Source organism: Mytilus californianus, unplaced genomic scaffold (genome assembly GCF_021869535.1).
Source record: "Mytilus californianus isolate M0D057914Y unplaced genomic scaffold, xbMytCali1.0.p SCAF_10, whole genome shotgun sequence".
Taxonomy (NCBI): Eukaryota; Metazoa; Mollusca; class Bivalvia; order Mytilida; family Mytilidae; genus Mytilus; species Mytilus californianus.
Window position 1 is genome coordinate 23,827,225 of NW_026262582.1, and position 18,822 is coordinate 23,846,046.

General features: G+C 33.3%; 1 protein-coding gene across 1 annotated transcript in view; it reads right to left on the reverse strand.

Moving 5' to 3' along the window:
• LOC127718708 (uncharacterized) overlaps positions 1–18,822 on the reverse strand; it is a 270,509-nt gene that overhangs the window by 235,492 nt on the left and 16,195 nt on the right. The gene's annotated exons all lie outside the window — the stretch shown is intronic.

The window sequence follows — 18,822 nt, forward strand, 5'->3', positions numbered from 1 at the left end:
TAGGTTAAAATCTGATGTTTACAAACATAACTAGAGTAAACTTATCAATCCTTTAGATAAACTTATTCAAAAAGGTTACCTATTCAACACTGTAATTAAAACTTTGAAATATTACACATATGTACTTTTACGGTACTACAATCTGTCGATACTTATAGTTTGGCATTTCACAAGGTCATGTTTTTCTCTGACTGTTAATGACGTCTTTACACTAAATCCATTGGATGTTGGATGTGTACTGATTGTTATTTTAATCTTTGATACATGATTTAGTTGTTATTGGCTTTGAACTAGCTGTCAGTAACTGCGAGTACTATCAGGTCTGTACTAAGTGTAGTTTTGTTTTGGGATGTATAAGTACCCGTCCACGTCTACTTTGTGTTTTTGTTAGATGTATTTTTATATTATCCATCTTATAATTTAAGCCTTTTTCAACTGATTTTTATAGTTTTATCTTGTGTTGTACTGTTACCCTACTGTCCCAGGTTAGGAGGAGGGTTGAGCGCTCACAAACATGTTTAACGCTACCACATTCTTTATGTGTCTGTCCCAAGGCAGTAAGTTACCTGTAGTTCAGTGGTTGTCGTTGATTCATGTCTGTCATATTTGTTTTTCGTAAACTGTTTTGTTATAAATTAGGCCGTAAGTTTTTTCAATTGCATTGTTTCATATTTTACCACACCTTCTTATTTTTATATAGACATGATTTTTAGAGGTGTCAAAATGTAGTCAAACTTAAGAATTCAACTGCCAGAGTTAACTGTACAGTTCATGCTAGATCCAAGGACTAGACACTCAAGCAAATCATTTTACTACCAAATTGTGATGCAAAAGATGCATGTCATGATACATTACCAGACTAAAGCTAGCGATACATTAGCCAGCGAACAATAAGATGCATCAAACTAGCGAACAATAGGCCAGAAAACGCGCCAACCTGATCATGCCTAAACACCAAAGACTTGCAATAACACGAAACGTCCTTTGAAATCTGATGACAATCATTTCCAGTAGGAAAACGAAATGCAATTCCATTTTAACACAGACGACGTTAATTAGTTGTTCGTGTATTTAATAACTTTTAAGCCGGGCATCTTAAATTCCTTTTAGCTACTCCTTTCTCTTTTTAGTGTTCCCTGATAAGAGATGGGTTTGTTGTCTTTATAAAAATGAAAAAAATTAATAAAAATAGATCACACTAAACTAGTTTAAAGATACAATTATATCTTCTAGCTCATATATGGGTTTGAAAAGAAAAGAAAAAAAACCGACTGATTGTGGACAAAAGCTTTGCCGTAGGGACTTTTTTACAATTAAAGAAGGTCACCATACCCCAACTTTGTACCTCAATTAAAAAATTTCCGTAACTTTACCCACCTGGGTCTTTTGTTCAAGGCAAGCTTAGGCAATTGCCTATCATTTGCATCTAGTATGGACAAAATATTTGCCGTAGGGACTTTTTGTATGATATTTGGTCCAAATTTTACATAATCTTGGATTAAAAAAAATTGTGGTTTAGATTGACCAATTTGTATGTCAATTAGTTTCTCGTTCTATTTGTTAGTCAATCTTACACTGATCACTCTTCCTATCGAAATATAATGAATAAGTTACCAGTGTGACGACATACTTTTGAATAATTAGAAAAATGTACTAGTTCTTTGACAAAAGAAGAAAACTGCGTATAATAGTTATCAGCTTTTATTTCTACAGAACATCTAAAAAAAATACTTGACGTTACAAAATCAGTGTTAAAATGGAATTGCATTTCGTCTTCCTACTGGAATGTTTGGCATCAGACTTGAAAGAACGTTTCGTGTTATTGCAAGTCTTCGGTTTTTAGGCATGATCAGGTTGGCGCGTTTTCTTATCGTTCGCTGGCTTATTGTTTGCTAGCTTGTTGCATCTTATTGTTCGCTGGCTCATTGTTCGCTAGCTTGAGTCTGGTTGATACATTCACAAATATTTCTGATATATAAACACATATATTAGACAGAAGAAGAAGCAATAATTTCTCGCTATTATGTCCTCAAATGATCTTGAGTTCAATATATTCAATATTTGACTGTAGTACTTCAATGAAGTCTGAATCATGTCCTACATCTTCCTCATCAATTGTTTCCACTTTATTGGACACTTTATTGGAATCGTTCACCAATTCATTTGTTTCCTTAAAGTAAAGTTTCCAAATAAGCTTTTGATCTAATTTGATAATAACCATTCTTTTGGTGAAAACATTTCATATGGAGTTGTTTTAAGGGCTATCGCAAATGCCTTCATAACGGGGTCTTTTTCAAGTTGTTTTTCTTCTTGCTCAAAAAAGCATACAATATAAAAATAAAAAAGATGTGGTATTATAATAACGTCTCTTACAATTTTGGGGAAATTTTACAACTTTCTTAGACCTTTTCAAAACCCAACCTTTATTTATCAAAATCTTCATGGTTTTCTCAGTTTACTTGGGAAATCTAAAAAGCTGACGTTTACATGTACAATGTATGTCGAAACTTTCTGATCGAAACTTTCAAAATGTTTTCTGTAAATTTAGAAATTATTGCAATATGAATAACATAACAGATTTTCTATGCTACCTGTCTACTGAATTTTTGTACAAGGCTCATTTTCAAACTTTACCTGTTGTCTGTAAAAGCTTCTGCATACATTTTATTCAAATTAGATAACGATTAAATATGCTAGAAAGTTTACAATCCGGACCGATGCTCGGAGGGACAGACGAACGAACAGCATTCATATATTTCCGGCCGAAATATGATGCTGAGGGGGACAACAAGAACAGATATGGGGTATATGTATGGGATATATGTCAAGGAGACAATATTTCATCTCAGAAGTCAACTAACCAAAAATGTACAACAAGAGATCGCCACATGATTTGCAACAAACAGGAAAACCCACAACACGTAGTTACCCCTATAAGGCCCAGACTGTGATATGACCTAAGTTACATTTCATTTTTTGTACAATATGCAATATAATTTAAATTTGCTTTTATTAATCTCACATTTTTGACAGTCACCACGAATATGCAATAATAATATTACACACATTACGTTCTGAATTCACAGTATTTCAAATTTTTCTGCATAAACTCAGAATTCTACCAAATTGTCTTTGAATTTAATTACAACTACATGTAGGTAGAACCGTTTTAGTGAATTAAAACTAATGTCTCCCCTGTAGAAATCATTCTGGTAAAAAAAAGATTTTCATTGCAAGTAAAAATATATGGTTAATGCATGGAAATATGTACTGTTTTCCATATATTAACCAATTTATGAAACGAGGGGGTAGGGCATGAGGGACACAATATATATGTTACACTTAATTGGTCTAGTCATGATATATTTATTTGAGTACATGGTTTATGGGTGGGTATCTGAACATATGTATAAGGGGCTCGAACCACAGCAAAAACATATATGGTGTACTCAAAGGTGCTGTCTTGCTGATTGATAATATATATATATGATTTAGAGGTAGGGATATGAACATATTTCAAGCTATTTTACCGTCAGTGGTATGTAGGGGGCAGGGCATGTCCCTCATGATGAACTAGAAAGGCAATTAAGATTAAATATGGGTTAAGGATGGAGTTCTGAACCCTTTTTTAAAGATAAATCTAAATAATGTTCATCATTATTTTATGAGGGACGTGGCATGACCCCCAGGGACAAACCCTTAGCTGCACTAAAAAGGTCTTGCACGTTCTGTGGCCTATAAATTGCTTACTACCACTTCATATAAACAGACTTGGATAGTTGTCTCATAAGCAATCAGTCCACATCTCTTCATTTTTATATTGACATGGCAAGAAAGGATATGTTTGGTTTTAAGGTGACATATGAAATTAAATATTTGACCTTGACTTTTTATTTGACCTTAAAGGTCAAAGATCAAGGTCATCTTCCATGGTACGTGACACATTATATTGAGGTGTTGCACTTGTGTGTCAAGTATGAAAAGGACTTTGTCAAGAGAGAGAAAAAGGTGTGCTCTAGATAAGAAAATGTAAAATATCAAGCATTTTGACCTTGAGGTCAAAGGTCAAGGTCATTTGACGGTTTTAATTTTAATAAGAAATACTATCTTATTGTAATACACCTTCATGCCAAATATCATAAGCCAGTGTCAAAAGATAAACAAGTTTTCATGATTAAATACACAGGTTATTGTGAAAAATCTGTGAAAATTACTCATTTTTATTCCGTTGCCATGGTAACGGTGTAGGAGACCCCAGCTCAACTTGTAGCACACATGTAAACCTTTTTCGAAATATTTAAAACATTAAAAAATGCATTGTACTTTACAAGATTGTCTGTCTTTTTGTTGACCTTTCTAGGAAGTATCTAAAAAATGTCCAAAATGCACTTTTTAGACCTGTCAGCCCCAAATATAGCTATACTCAAGCAAAAACATTTTGTCAAGTTCCGAAGGACGAATGATTCTTGTTATAAAAATCAACTCAAATATCAGCTAAACATAAGCATATCTAGCATATTCAGAGTAACAATATTATGACATTTTTGTGGAATTTTGGGAAAATAAGCCTTTTCCAATAGATGGCGCTGCCAAATCTAGTATAAGCCTTAAATCAAATTTTAAAGCTAGAACTTTTTTTCTCTTGACTATCATAATATGTGCAAAATTTCATTACATTTGGTTGACATGTCATGTGGACCCACTTATAAGCCTTTTGCATGTTTCTATCAAAGACTGGGTGTTAAATACACATTTTGATGGAAAGACATTAAAGACCGAAACGAATAGATATTCATATAAGGCGATAGAGAGCCTTACATCGGATTTAATTCGATTTAGAATGTCTTTCTAAATCGTATTTTGTATTGTTTGTTGAATAATAGAAATTACCTAAACGTTACAAAAATTCAGTTTTGTTTTCAGTAATTAGTTATCACTTATTATTAGAACACTTCTCCGATAATGCACAATGATTTTCGGAAAGTACACATAAAAGTCTTAAATACCGTGCTTTGTAAAGATTGCACGACTAGACGACAAGGCCGTAGAACAACATATTTTGTGGAAAATAACTCATTCTTTTCTTTTACATTCCCGCCTCAGACAAGACAGAAGTTTGACATTGTTGTTATTATGGCATTCAGTGGTTGGGCGCTATTTCATGCACGCATAAACTACAACTCATCTTACATGTCTTATTCATATCTCTCTACCCCTGTGTCTTTAACTAATAAGATAAACTGGCTCTTTATATGCATGTTTTAAGTGTGTTGAAAAATACAAAAAATTCACGACATGCTTCAAAATATAACTAACTTGATTGAATAAAACTGTGTGACTTTAGATTACATTTTTTTATTAAAAAAAAATCATGATAGCTTTAAATTCAAATGTAAGATACCATGATAAATCAATGTCGATAATGATATCGCAGAGAATGTTCCTTTTTTTTGAAAATGTTTACCGGTGTGTCATTGACTTCAACTTATTAATAATTTATTACATTAATGAAAATATCACGACTTCAATTTATTTAAGTTGCTAACTATTTTTTTTTTAACTATATGCAAAATATTATTTGCACTCAATTATCTTACTTTTTCAATAAGCATTAGTATTTACTTACAAATGACATGAACTTCCAATCCCCAAATTTTGAAGGTTTTTTCCTCGTTTACATTGCAATGAATTTAATCAATACCTCAGTCCAATTATATAATTCGACTTAGTTTATGATCGAATATTATCACTCAGTTGTTGTATTACCAAGGATTGATTTTATATTTCACAAAACCTTGTCCAATTAGATTGCTTGAATTGACCCCCTCAGTTTACTACAAGCTTGTTTGTGTAATATATAGTCACTTTTGATTGTAGTCAAGGAATGGATAGTGGAACAATGCGTGCCGTTGTATACTTTGAAATAAAAGTAAGTGTCCCAAATTTGTTAATTCTATGTGATTCGTGTTAAAAACTATTTCTCTATGATAGAATAGTATCAGTTAACAGGACTAAAATTTATCAAACAAAATATTGATGATAGCTTTCTTTAAAAATGTGTTCTCATGAAAAGCGACTTGGTCCTTTTCTTCGTGTATTTCTTTGAAGCACTTTGACGATATCTGCAACAAATTAGCCACACGTTTTTAAGGTTACACGATACCGAATGACGTTGCGCCACGACTTATCGTTCCTGCTGTTGTCGATATCCATGAAATTGACGACAAACGTAAAACCTGGTGTTTTATAATAACTTAGAACGAATTAAACAAACAATTTGCCTCAGTCTGTATAACATTTTTGAAAGATAAATGTTTATTTATTTCAAATTTGCAAATATATATGATTATTTATTAAAAAATACCTTCATTTTAGCGTCGCTTTCTATACGTATCGTATTCAATCACAAAACACAATTTTACATAGACGGGATTCAAAAGAAAGAACAGAAATTAAAAAAAACAAAAAAAAGAAAAAAAAGAAGAAAATTAAGAAAACAAAAAATCACACTTATGTGAACTTTAAATATAAATTAACCTTCTATTTTTCATTTTTAATTGTAACTGTACATAGATTCAGAGTGTCGAGGGATTTGATGCAATACGTTATATGACATTGATTGCTTCGTCGTCTTCCTCCCATTCTTCTTCTCATTCTTTACATTTAAATATATACTTTTTAAATGTTTTGTTTCTATAAGTAAGCATTTGTACGATTTATCTATGTGTGTCCTCATGCATTACAAACTGAGCTTTTTATTCTGGTTTGGATTTTTTTGTATTTTTGCAATACATTCTTATTAATGATGCACGTCGTTTCCCGGTGAATTTTTGTTTTGAAAGTAGAAATCCAAATTAAAGAAACGCATGAGTGAAAATACGGGGAATTGTACCACAATTAATACTATTTCGCTAAGAAGCCCATTCGTTTTTAAATAGTCAGTGAAAAATGTGGCCATCAAAATACCAAAGGGAAATATATTTCGAAAAGAATACCGATAGAATTTAACGACAAAAACTCAAACAGAAAATGATTTGCTGTCATGGAATGAAAAAAAGAAAAGTAGTTGAACACATGTTGAACTTGGCTATTTGGCCGAACAACTTTCCCTATGTTTCAAGTGTAAACAGTCTTTGAAATTTATTGGACAGTACAGAAAAAATCCGATATGGTTTCGGGAGATTGTTTTTTGGAATAAACTACTAGCATTGTAATCTTATAAGCACAGTCTAAACAGGACGGATACATCGGAATAAGGAGAAAGTTAACAAAGGCTTCAACATATCGGATGTCATCACTAAATGTGCACTCGGTTAGGACGAAATAAACTTAAATCATTCAGATCCCGTTACATTTTTTTTTTCTTATTCTGAAATAAATTGTTTTCTCGAAATTTACAATCAAACGATTCATTAAAACCTGTGGCCCCACAATAAATGAATGATCAGTGCTTCTATGAATGTAAATCCAAAAAATCGCTTCGAACGCAAACAGGATATTTTTATTAGCCTGTTTTATTCAATCGGTAAAAACAAACTGATTAAAAGAACAAGGTAGCAATGCCCCCCTCCCTTTCACCCTCGTTGTACACATTGTATCTGTCAATGTCTATTATAACATAAAATAAATGTGTTTGTTCTTTGATTTATTTTTTAAATATCGTTAATAGAAAACAGGCTTGAGAGCAAATGCAATTCAATTGCCGTTATAATAAATATTTCCAAATGGCACTGACTTTCGAAATTATCCAGGAAAGTGCTGATATGAACCTTTAATATACATTATTTAAAGATCTAGCATACATTGTACACGTGTTAGCGCTTACAGAAGCAATTTTCCATATGATTAATATTTCCAAGGGGCATAACTATTTAAAAAATAATTGATCGGCACTGATTTTCAAACTTGTCAGCGACAATGCTTATATCAATCTAAAATATAAGTTTTATAAAAAATCTGGCAAGAATTGTACACATGAGAGAGCTAACAAGAGCGAACGGACGGACGTCCTGTGTTTCTATGAACCCACCAACGCGTCGCGAGGGGGACAGAAATCCAACGAGATCTTAATATCATTTTGATTGTAGATTCATATTAACTTGCACTTTGGTCTTTGGGGATAGGTGTGCTTTTGGCGTTTTGAGTTGGTTAATGAGCCATTTAGGGAATGGTCATATTCCGCTCATAGGCGTCGGGAAAAGCCCGAGAGTATTCGCAATCTTTTAAGGAGTTTTTACAACAAGTGTACAATGTATGTATCATTGTCATTTTACTTAGTTTCTTTTGTTACATATTTTGACATCGGACTCGGACTTCTTTTAAACTGAGTTTTACTGTGCGTATTGCTATGTGTTTCTTTATTCTACATTAGCTAGAGGTATAAGGGGAGGGTTGGAATCTCACAAAACATTTTTAACTCGCCGCATTTTTGCGCCTGTCCCAAGTCGGGAGCCTCTGGCCTATGTTAGTCTAGTATGTTTTTTTCAATATTAGTTCATTTATATGTTTTGGAGTTTAGTGTGACTTCCATTTTCACTGAACTAGCACACAATTTTAGTAAGGGGCCAGCTGAGGACCACCTCCGGGTGCGGAACTTTATTGCTGCATTGAAGGCCCAATGGTGGCCTTCGGCTGTTGTCTGCTCTTTGGTCGGGTTGTTGCCTCATTTCCATTCTCAATTTTATTAAATGTTTATGTAAATTAAAATGGTTGTTATTTCTTTGTGTGTATAAATGGAAATATGGGAAATATATTAAAACAGCAACTGGCCAATTAACGACACACAAAACCAAACACATCTGGATAACACGTGACTAATGCAGGATGGACGAGTATTTTTTGTAGTTTTAGTAAAGATTCGTTGGTCCCTTGAATTGGAAAGTTAATAAGAAGTATATTTAGCATGGTAAGTATTAAATCTATCAAATTATAACTGTTACATTACATGTTCAAAACAAAAGTCAGAACTGTAAAAGCAACTTCAGTCTCCTAGTACGGATTTATTAGTCTTTAAACTTCTTGTATTTCAGGAGAAAACTCAATCCAATATGAAATAAGGAGATGTGGTATGATTGCCGTTGAGACAACTTTCATCAAAGACCAAATGACCAAAGTCCACAATGGACTGCTTATTCAAAAAGATATTTTATCACCAAAAGATTTATAAAATAGAACATCATCTTATATGCTAATATATTTTGCTCCCTTTACAACATGCTGGGAACATGATATTATTTATCCGTGTCCGATCGACAGTACGTTTCGCACTTGGTATATAGGGTTTGTACGGCAGATTTCTAAGGACTACAGTTTCAAAGTTTAAAATTTTAAATTATGTACCTGGTGTTAGTTTATATACAAAAGATGCGCATCTTGTAAGATTTGGTTATGACAGGTTGCTAAATTGGGCATTTTGATAATATATTGCGCCGAGTTTTTTTACCTATATTGAAGGTGCATATATATTCTCAGGATCTTTTTTTAATAGTTTTCCACCAATGACAGATTATTGAACTTTATTTAGAATGTGAATTTTATCAGGATATTGATTTTCTTTATAATTGTTACAACTAACAAAATGTTTAGCCTTTTCTGACGGCTGCATCAAATGTGTCTCTCAGAAATAACTATTTCAAATTGTATTGTGTCGTCCTGAAAATGTATGAAATATTTGCCACTGGACGTTAAGCAACCATCAACTAATCAATTCAAATTGTACTTCAACATCACTGTTTACCAAATCACAATTTTGGAAGCACTTTATTTTATTCATGCATGGATACATCACCATTGTCTAGTTAGGAGGAAATAAATTAACTCAGTCGAACGTTATATTGAATTATTAGGAAATTTACGACAGGGGAATGAAAATAAAATAACAAACATCATTCAGATCACGTTACATATTTATTTTTTTCAATATCTCTGAATGAAAATAACGTTATTAAGAATTGAGTAAAGTCACACGTTTTCTGTCAAATTTTGAGCGTTTCGGTAAATTTTGAAGCAATGTGTCGAAAAAAAAGGATGGTGACATATGTGCCTCTAGACTGGCATGGATTCAGTATACAATCCTGAATATTATGTTAGTTTTTAGTCTTTCTCCGTATCTAAGAACATAGCCATCCATTGAAAAATCTAAAAAATAAGTTAAAAAAAAGCATTTTCCCTATTTATCTATGTAAATTTGTTGCTTGCCAAAATTGCCGTTTTCTTATAAAAATTACAATAAAAAAAAATGACCCCCATTTTTTATTTCATATTCCGATGTATCTCGATTCAAAGTACCAGTGCGTCAAAAATTTCTTAAAAATCGGGAGATATGCCATTCGGTGTCGTGTCACCTTAATACATATACCCTCACGACAGGAAATCCTGGATAATCATAGGTCTGTTCTATGTTCCTTTGGAATTTCAACCAAAGATTAAGAACTGGATCTTCCATCACTGTATTGGATACCTAAACTACATAAGTGTCCTTACAAACAACGGTATATTGCTGGGTCTTCCAAGTGCTCCACGAAACCTCTTTCTAAATTATTAACATCTATTTTATCAGCAATCAAAGCCGGGCTCCAAAGTTATTGTGAAACTGCCTATTCTAGAGGTGACGTGAATCAGATGTGGATACTAAAAAATTCCAAAGATCTTTTAGAGTACATACAATCTAAGACTCTCTCATCTTGCAATAGTATTAAAACATTTGACTTTTCTACACTTTATACAAGTGTTCCCCATTCAAAACTAAACTAAAAGACAAATTGAAAGAGTTGGTATTACTTTGTTTCATTAAAAAGAATGGCGAACGTAGATACACGTATCTTGTCTTGGGGAGGGATAAATCCTACTTTGTAAAGAATCACTCTGATTCAAACAAAAAATTCTCTGAAACTGACATTATCAAGATCCTTGATTTCTTGATTGACAACATATTTGTTACGTTTGGAGGACGCGTTTTTCAACAGACTGTCGGAATTCCAATGGGAACCAATTGTGCCCCTCTTCTTGCCGACTTGTTTCTTTATTATTATGAGGCTGACTTCTTACAGGAACTTCTTAGGAAGAAAGATAAGAAGTTAGCAATATTCTTTAACTCTACGTTCCGCTATATAGATGATGTTCTCTCACTAAATAATACAAAATTTGGTGATTATGTTGAACGAATCTATCCCATCGAACTAGAGATAAAGGATACTACAGATACAGTTAAGTCTGCCTCATATCTTGACTTACATCTAGAAATTGACAATGATGGTCGGTTGAAAACAAAACTTTACGACAAAAGAGATGATTTCAGCTTCCCAATTGTGAACTTTCCATTTCTATGTAGCAACATTCCAGCAGCGCCTGCATACGGAGTATATATCACCCAATTGATACGATATTCCCGGGCTTGTGTTTCCTAACATGATTTCTTTGATAGAGGATTGCTGCTCACAAGGAAGCTATTAAATCAAGAGTTCCAAATGGTGAAGTTGAAGTCATACCTTCGCTAATTTTACGGACGCCATCACGAGTTGGTTGACCGTTATGGAATAACCGTTTCACAGATGATATCGGATAAGTTCCTTCTGTCGTAACTACAATACCCTCCCTTTTCACGAATGTGACTTACCGAATTAGACTATTTACCGGATTTGTAATAACATAATCAACACGACGGGTGCCACATGTGCAGCAGGATCTGCTTACCCTTCCGGAGCACCTGAGATCACCCCCAGTTTTTGGAGGGGTTCGTGTTGCTCAGTCTTTAGTTTTCTATGTTGTGTCATCTGTACTATTATTTGTCTGTTTGTCTTTTTATTTTTGGCCATGGCGTTGTCAGTTTGTTTTCGATCTATGAATTTGACTGTCCCTCTGGTATCTTTCGTCCCTCTTTTTAAATATGGCAACAGGAGCAAAAACAAACCTACGTTTTCTGATTCCAATCTGATAATTTCACTAATGTCATCTACTGCCATTATATATTTAAGCGGTGATAACTTTTCATTTATTACAACACTTCTAGAGCATACGCAAAACGTATGAGATGCGTCGAATAGAAATCGACCTTATGCAAGTGCACGTATGCATATACATGTATACGACTTTGATTGATTTTGAAACATTCAAATACGAAATAACAGATATATTTTTGTCTGATTTGTAGGGTTCTTATAACACCTCAATTTTCAAACACTAACAGACTTTCCGTAGAGATTTTCTAAACCGGAATTGTATTAAATAAAGGCAACAGTAGTATACCGCTGTTCGAAACTCATACATCGATAGAGATCAAAACTAATCCGGGTTACAAACTAAAACTGAGGGAAACGCATAAAATATAAGAGGAGAACAACGACAAAACAAAAACACAACATTAAAATGTAACACACACGGAAACGAACTATAATATAACAATGGCCATTTTCCTGACTTGGTACAGGACATTTTAAGAACAAAATGGTGGGTTGGACCTGGTTTTGTGGCATGCCAAACCTCCTGCCTTAATGGCAAAACACAACACCAAAACGACAACATCACATGACAGGACCACAATACAAATAAATGGGAGAACATATAGGACAAAGAAAGACACGAATAATAGCTAACAAAAGGTACTACGCTTAAAATTCAATACGCCAGACGTGCGTCTCGTCCACACAAGACCATCCAGTGACGCTCAGATGAAAAAAGCTTGAAAGCCAAAACAAGTACAAAGCCGAAGAGCACCAAGGACCAAAACTTCCAAAAAGTTGCGCATCACACGGCCAGGGTTTTCTGCCTGGGACAAGAACATCCTTATTATTTAGAATGATTTATAATTTTGCAAACAGTAAATATTATCAAATGACTATATAATAGATACACATGATAAAACCGAAGTGGGGACTAACTACAGAAACAAAACGGATACATTACATAAAACAACTTAATCCATCATATAAAAATACACAGCCGAGTTAGCCAAAGCATCAACGCACAAATTGACGTCACATTTGAAATTCTAAAAAAAACACACAGAGTGACGTCACATTTGAATTTGTAAAAATATTTCCCAAAAATAAGATAGGATTAGGATTGATTCAAGATTAGATTTGTAATACTGACATTACATTTATTAATAACAATGAAAATTACAATACTTATTAATATCAAATTGTGGTAGTAATTAGATAATTAATTGTATTATCTAGCTATGTCGGTGTTTCTTCTGAATCAAACTGTAAACCAAATATATCGTATAAATTTCGTTGAACCAAACTAAAATCTAATAAATGAAGGGGGTGATTAACTATCTTTACCATAACACACGAATATAACAAAAAAGACGTTAAGACATTTGACAAAATCCGACGAGAATAACAAATATAACATCAAAATTAAATACATGAATTTGGGATAGAAAGGTACCTTGACACGTCTTATAGCAATGCGGTTTCACACTCAGCAAAACAGTCACAATCGGGAATAAGTCACGTTCGGTAATTAAAAGATCAGACGACGTAATGACAAACCACAATCTAACACGTGGTAAAAATATCCTTAGTTAGTTTGGACAAAGACACATCATATGGACTAACCAATTTGTGATGGTGTCCGTAAAATTTACGGAGTGTCATTTTTAATCTGTCCTCCTCATAACTTTGTTGGAGCAGTTTCTGTGTAAGGAGCACACCCTATATAAAGTCCGTATTGTGTGAACAAACACGAGAATAACGTATCAATTGAGATATGTAAACACCATACGAAGGGGCAGAGGGTATGTTACTGCTGAGAAATAGGAAATTAATAATTGGGAAGTTGAAATCGTCCCGTTTATCATAGATTTTCGTGTAAAGTCATCCATCTGTGTCAATATTGAGGAAAAGATCAAGGTATGAAGCAGTCCTTCTAGTATCAGTAGTATCCTTAATTTCAAGTTCACTGGGATATATGAGATGTAAGTATTGGCTGAAATATGGGTTATTCAATGATAGAACATCATCAATATATCGGAAAGTAAAATTAAAGAATTTCGCAAGGTGCTTTTTCTTTTTGTCTTTTAGAAGGTTCTGAATGAATTCTGCTTCATACGAGTACAAAAACAAATCGGCCAGTAGGGGTGCACAATTAGTTCCCATTGGAATACCGACTGTCTGTTGAAATATAAATCCTCCAAACTCAACAAATATATTGTCGATCAAAAAGTCCAGCATTTTGATAATATCATCTTCAGTATATTTTCTGGTAGATTCAGTGTGGTTTTTCACAAAATATGAATTATTGAAACCCAAAACAAGAAATTTGTATCTATGATTCCCATTTTTATAGAAAAAGCTCTGTTTAATGAGATGGTGAAGTCGATCTTTCAACTGAGCATGGGGAATAGTAGTGTAAAGCGTAGAAAAATCAAAAGTCTTTATGTGATGCAAAATTGCAAAGATTGTGATCGAAGATTAAGCAGTAGATCTTTCGAATTTTTGAGAATCCACATCTGGTTAACACCACTGGTAGAATATATCTCATCACAAGATTTTTGAAGCCCATTTTTAACTGTAGAAAGAATAGTAGTCAGTGCTTTAGAAAGATGTTTAGTGGAACATTTTGATGACCCAGCTATGTATCGTTCTTTATATGGAGTTTTGTGTAGTTTTGGTATCCAGTATAATGATGGTAAATTTTCTTCGTTTTCTTTGATGTTGATACCAAAAGAAAGAAGGACAGATTTGTGATTTTGTAAAATTTCGTCCTTGGTGAATGATGTTAAAGAATATGTAGGGTTACCAGTAGTTCTATTTATTCCAAGCTCTGTTGTGAGACATTGCAAATAATGGTTTTTGCATATTATTGGAGGCTTTATCTGCTGGAACAACGACATATTTGTCATTCAAAGAGGATAAAGCATCAACAACAGATGTATTGATATTCATTTGCATAAAGTCGATTTCTATCCGAGGCACCTCATATCATAAACCATTTAAATAAATTGTACCATGAACAACAAACTTTATCACAAGAACATAGGACGATAAGCAATTAAATTAATATTGTTTAGAAATTTAAATATAAAAATAAAAAAAATGTTATTTAATGATATATTCAAATAAATCATTCTAAAAGAATACAAGGAGATTTGGCTTACGTGCCAATGAAATAAGTATCCACAATTGTCCTACTAACAAAGATATAAGCAACTAAATGTCACCGTGCTGTCTCGAAAAATGCATTATTTTGATAGGCCATTATACAGTTAAAAAAAAACTGTTTACATTTAAAAGTTATCGGGTTACCTCTATAATGCTGAAACTGCTCAACAGGATATTTTTTAGAATGAACAGTTTTTCTTCCATTTATTTATATATTTATGCTTAGATAAAAACATAATCACAGTTTCTGCAAGTAGACGGGTAATTCACAGAAATCATAGCATGCTTATCACATAATGTTTTGGTCAGACATATTACAGTCGTAATAGTTTTCGGAGGCTTTTGTTCAGAAACATGCCATTTGGATCAGCACCAGATTTTGTCAGCTGCTCTTTAAATGCGTCGATATGTTGTCCCATATGCTGAAAGATCGCAAAACAATATTATTTGATTGATTGGTGTTGAACGTCATTTTCAGCAGTTTTGTGTTTTTTCATGGCGGTCATTTTTTATTGATGGAGGAAGTCGTAGTGCCCGGAGAGAGCCATCGACCTTCGGTAGGAAAACTAACAATCCCAGTCAATCAAGATTAATGTTGGAGTCGAGCGCACCTGCCACGTGCGGGGTTTGAACTTACAACCTAAGTGTTGACAGGCCAGTGTTACAGTAGTTCGTCTATTTAGACCAGTCGGCCACCGAGGCCCTTGTAAAACAATAATAATTGTAATTAAATGATTAATTTAGAACTTTCACCTTTCTGAAAAATCCTTTTTTATACGAACGATTAAGTGTTTGCTTCATATGTAGGGGTCAATATTACGTTTATATCCAAGGCCGAGGTAACGTAGACTTAGAAGATGTTAATAAATTACTTATATGGAATGTCTGTTTTCAAGATGGGACTGTACTATATGGGTCTTTCTCATTCTTATACGGTGACCTATAATTGCTTATATATAATTATAATCACGTCATATGAATTTTAGGGGATAGTCGTCTCTTTAGCAATCGTACCACATCGCCTTATTTGTATATTGTGTATACAGGAGTCTATATTTATTACCATTTAAACACACAACTTTGCTTTGGAATACTAGTATATGAGTTTGAATATGAGAAAACCTTTTGACAAACGCTCTCCGTCGGGTGTCCTAGTATTATAAAGGCATAACACTACATGTTAAATATAGTTCGTATGAAATTGACCCCACAGTGTTATATCTAAAAATAAAGAATAATAAAAGTTTGTTCTTCCCTCTGCAGGATTTAAACCATATTACTGGGATATCGTTGTAACATGGTCGAGTATTTATAGGAATTATTGATTGTTTGTCAAGTGCTCTAAAACAAGACGAAGCGCGTCTGTTTTTAAATTGAATGTCAATGTAATTATTTCTTAAAAATTATAAAAAGATCTAAGATAACAAAAAAAGAAGATACACGTTAATGCGTAATTAACTCATAAAAAGTGATTTTATTCTAAAAAGTTACTAATTGAACACTGTAATTAGATGTTTGAATATTGTTTTTATTGGTAAAAATATTGAATTGTTATCAGTAGATTAAAATCAAACTAACTATTATTGATATATACATAATATGTACATCCATAGCTTTACAATCCGTCAATACCTGTATCTTGGCAGTGCACAAGGTTGTGTTTTTTTCTGTCTGTTAGTGACGTATTTACACTAGATCTATCGGATGTTTGATGTGTACTGATTGATATTTTAGTCTTAGATGCATGATCTTTTTATTAGTAATCATTGACTTTGAATTAGCTGTCAGTAACTGCGAATACTCTCAGAGGTGTACTTAATGTCTTTTTTGTTGTGGGGATGTATAGATACCCTGGTACGTCCGGTCTTTGTTTTTGTTAGATATTATATATTGCTTTTTATCCGATGAGTTAAGACCTACCAACTGATTTTTTATAGTTTTTTCTTATGTTGTTTTGTTACATCACTGTCCAGATTAGGGGGAGGGTTAGCGCTGGCAAACCAGTTTAACCCCTGCCACATTCTGTATATACCTGTACCAAGTCAGGAGCCTGCAATTCAGTGGTTGTTGTTTGGTACTGGATATCATATTTGTTTTTCGTTCATTTTTTTGTTTAGAAATCAGGCCGTTTGTTTTCTCGTTTGAACTGTTTAACATTTATTTTGTCATTATGGCCCTTTTATAGCGGTATGGGTTTTGTTCATTGTTGAAGGTCGTACGGTGAAATACATTCGTTAACTTCTATGTCATTTGGTCTGTGGTGGAGAGTTGTCTCATTGGCAATCATACCACATCTTCATATTTTTATATAGAACTTTGTTTTTTATATTTATTTTTTTATTTTTCAAATAATACCCGTGATAAAGGTACATCCACAAATTGGTCGCACGAACAAACTTAATAAAAGAGCTACCTTCCTTTTTTTACAATAATTTTAACATCTATGACGCATTATATTTATTTTTTAAGTTATATTCCGATATTTTTGTGTACTTTTTGAAAAAAGTGGTTTGACAGTTAGCTGTTGCAGCTTCCTCGAACTAACAATTTAGCCGTTGCATGATTTATAAAATACATGCATTTTAGTCATGTGGGAACAAACAACTCATATTTAGAAAATTACATTACATGTATGCTTCATTTTTTTATTGGCTGACTACAATTGAGAGGCATATAATATTATATTTAATTTCCCAATAAAATTTAACATTCATGACAGGACGTGCCTCCCGTCACACCGTCGCTGCAAGGCATTGGAAAACAAACGAAAATTGCATAGTATACAATTATAAGAATTGAAAGCTTCTTTATATAATTTCATAGGGTTGTAAATACGTTGAACGTGCAATATTTTGAGTATGAAGCGATTTGTTTTATATGTGTTTCGTTAAACATGTTAAATGTTTTTTTCATAAATCAGGTCGTTACGTTTTTTCGTTTGCATTGTTTCACATTTTGTCATGCCGGTGTTTTATGTAATTTACAAAATGGTTATAGGTTTGCTCATTGTTGAGGGTGATAATTGCATAAATCCCATGACATTTTGACTATGCTGGATATTTGTCTAATAGGCGATCATATCACAATTCCTTATTCTTAATGTGAATGAATTTCTAGTTATTGGGATTGAAATCCTCCTGTCACTTTGACGTTTGAACAAGAGTCTAAATACAATGACTTATATGTTGATACCTCCAAGGGCACTCGTCCAGGGGCGGATTCAGGCGGGGGCGTGGCGGGCGTGCGCCCCCTCCCCCTAAAATTTGCAAAGCATGGGTTGTCCTCAGCTTAATATAGAATATTTCGATAATTTTACTTCAAAAAATTTTAAGTTTGCACCCCCCTTATCCTAAAATCCTGGATCCGCCCCTGCACTCGTCGAGGCACTTTTTTGCACTATGTACAATAATAAGTGGCTTTTTACGATCTCATGGTCAGCGTAATTATGGCTACGACATATATCTAAGGTCATTGGTAACAAATAAGTTTTAAAGGCCACCAAAAGATGGCTGGCATCCAAAACACTTTCGACTGAACACTTTTTTTTCTTTTTGCATTTTGTTTTAACTTAACTTTGTTAGTCTGATACTTGTCAGAAACATGAGAAAGTCATTGTTATTTTCATGTTATGGCAAGGACATATGTTTGAAAAGAGTTTTTACTTTGCAATCAATATTACAACAATTTTAACAGAATAAACTATATAATCCAAACG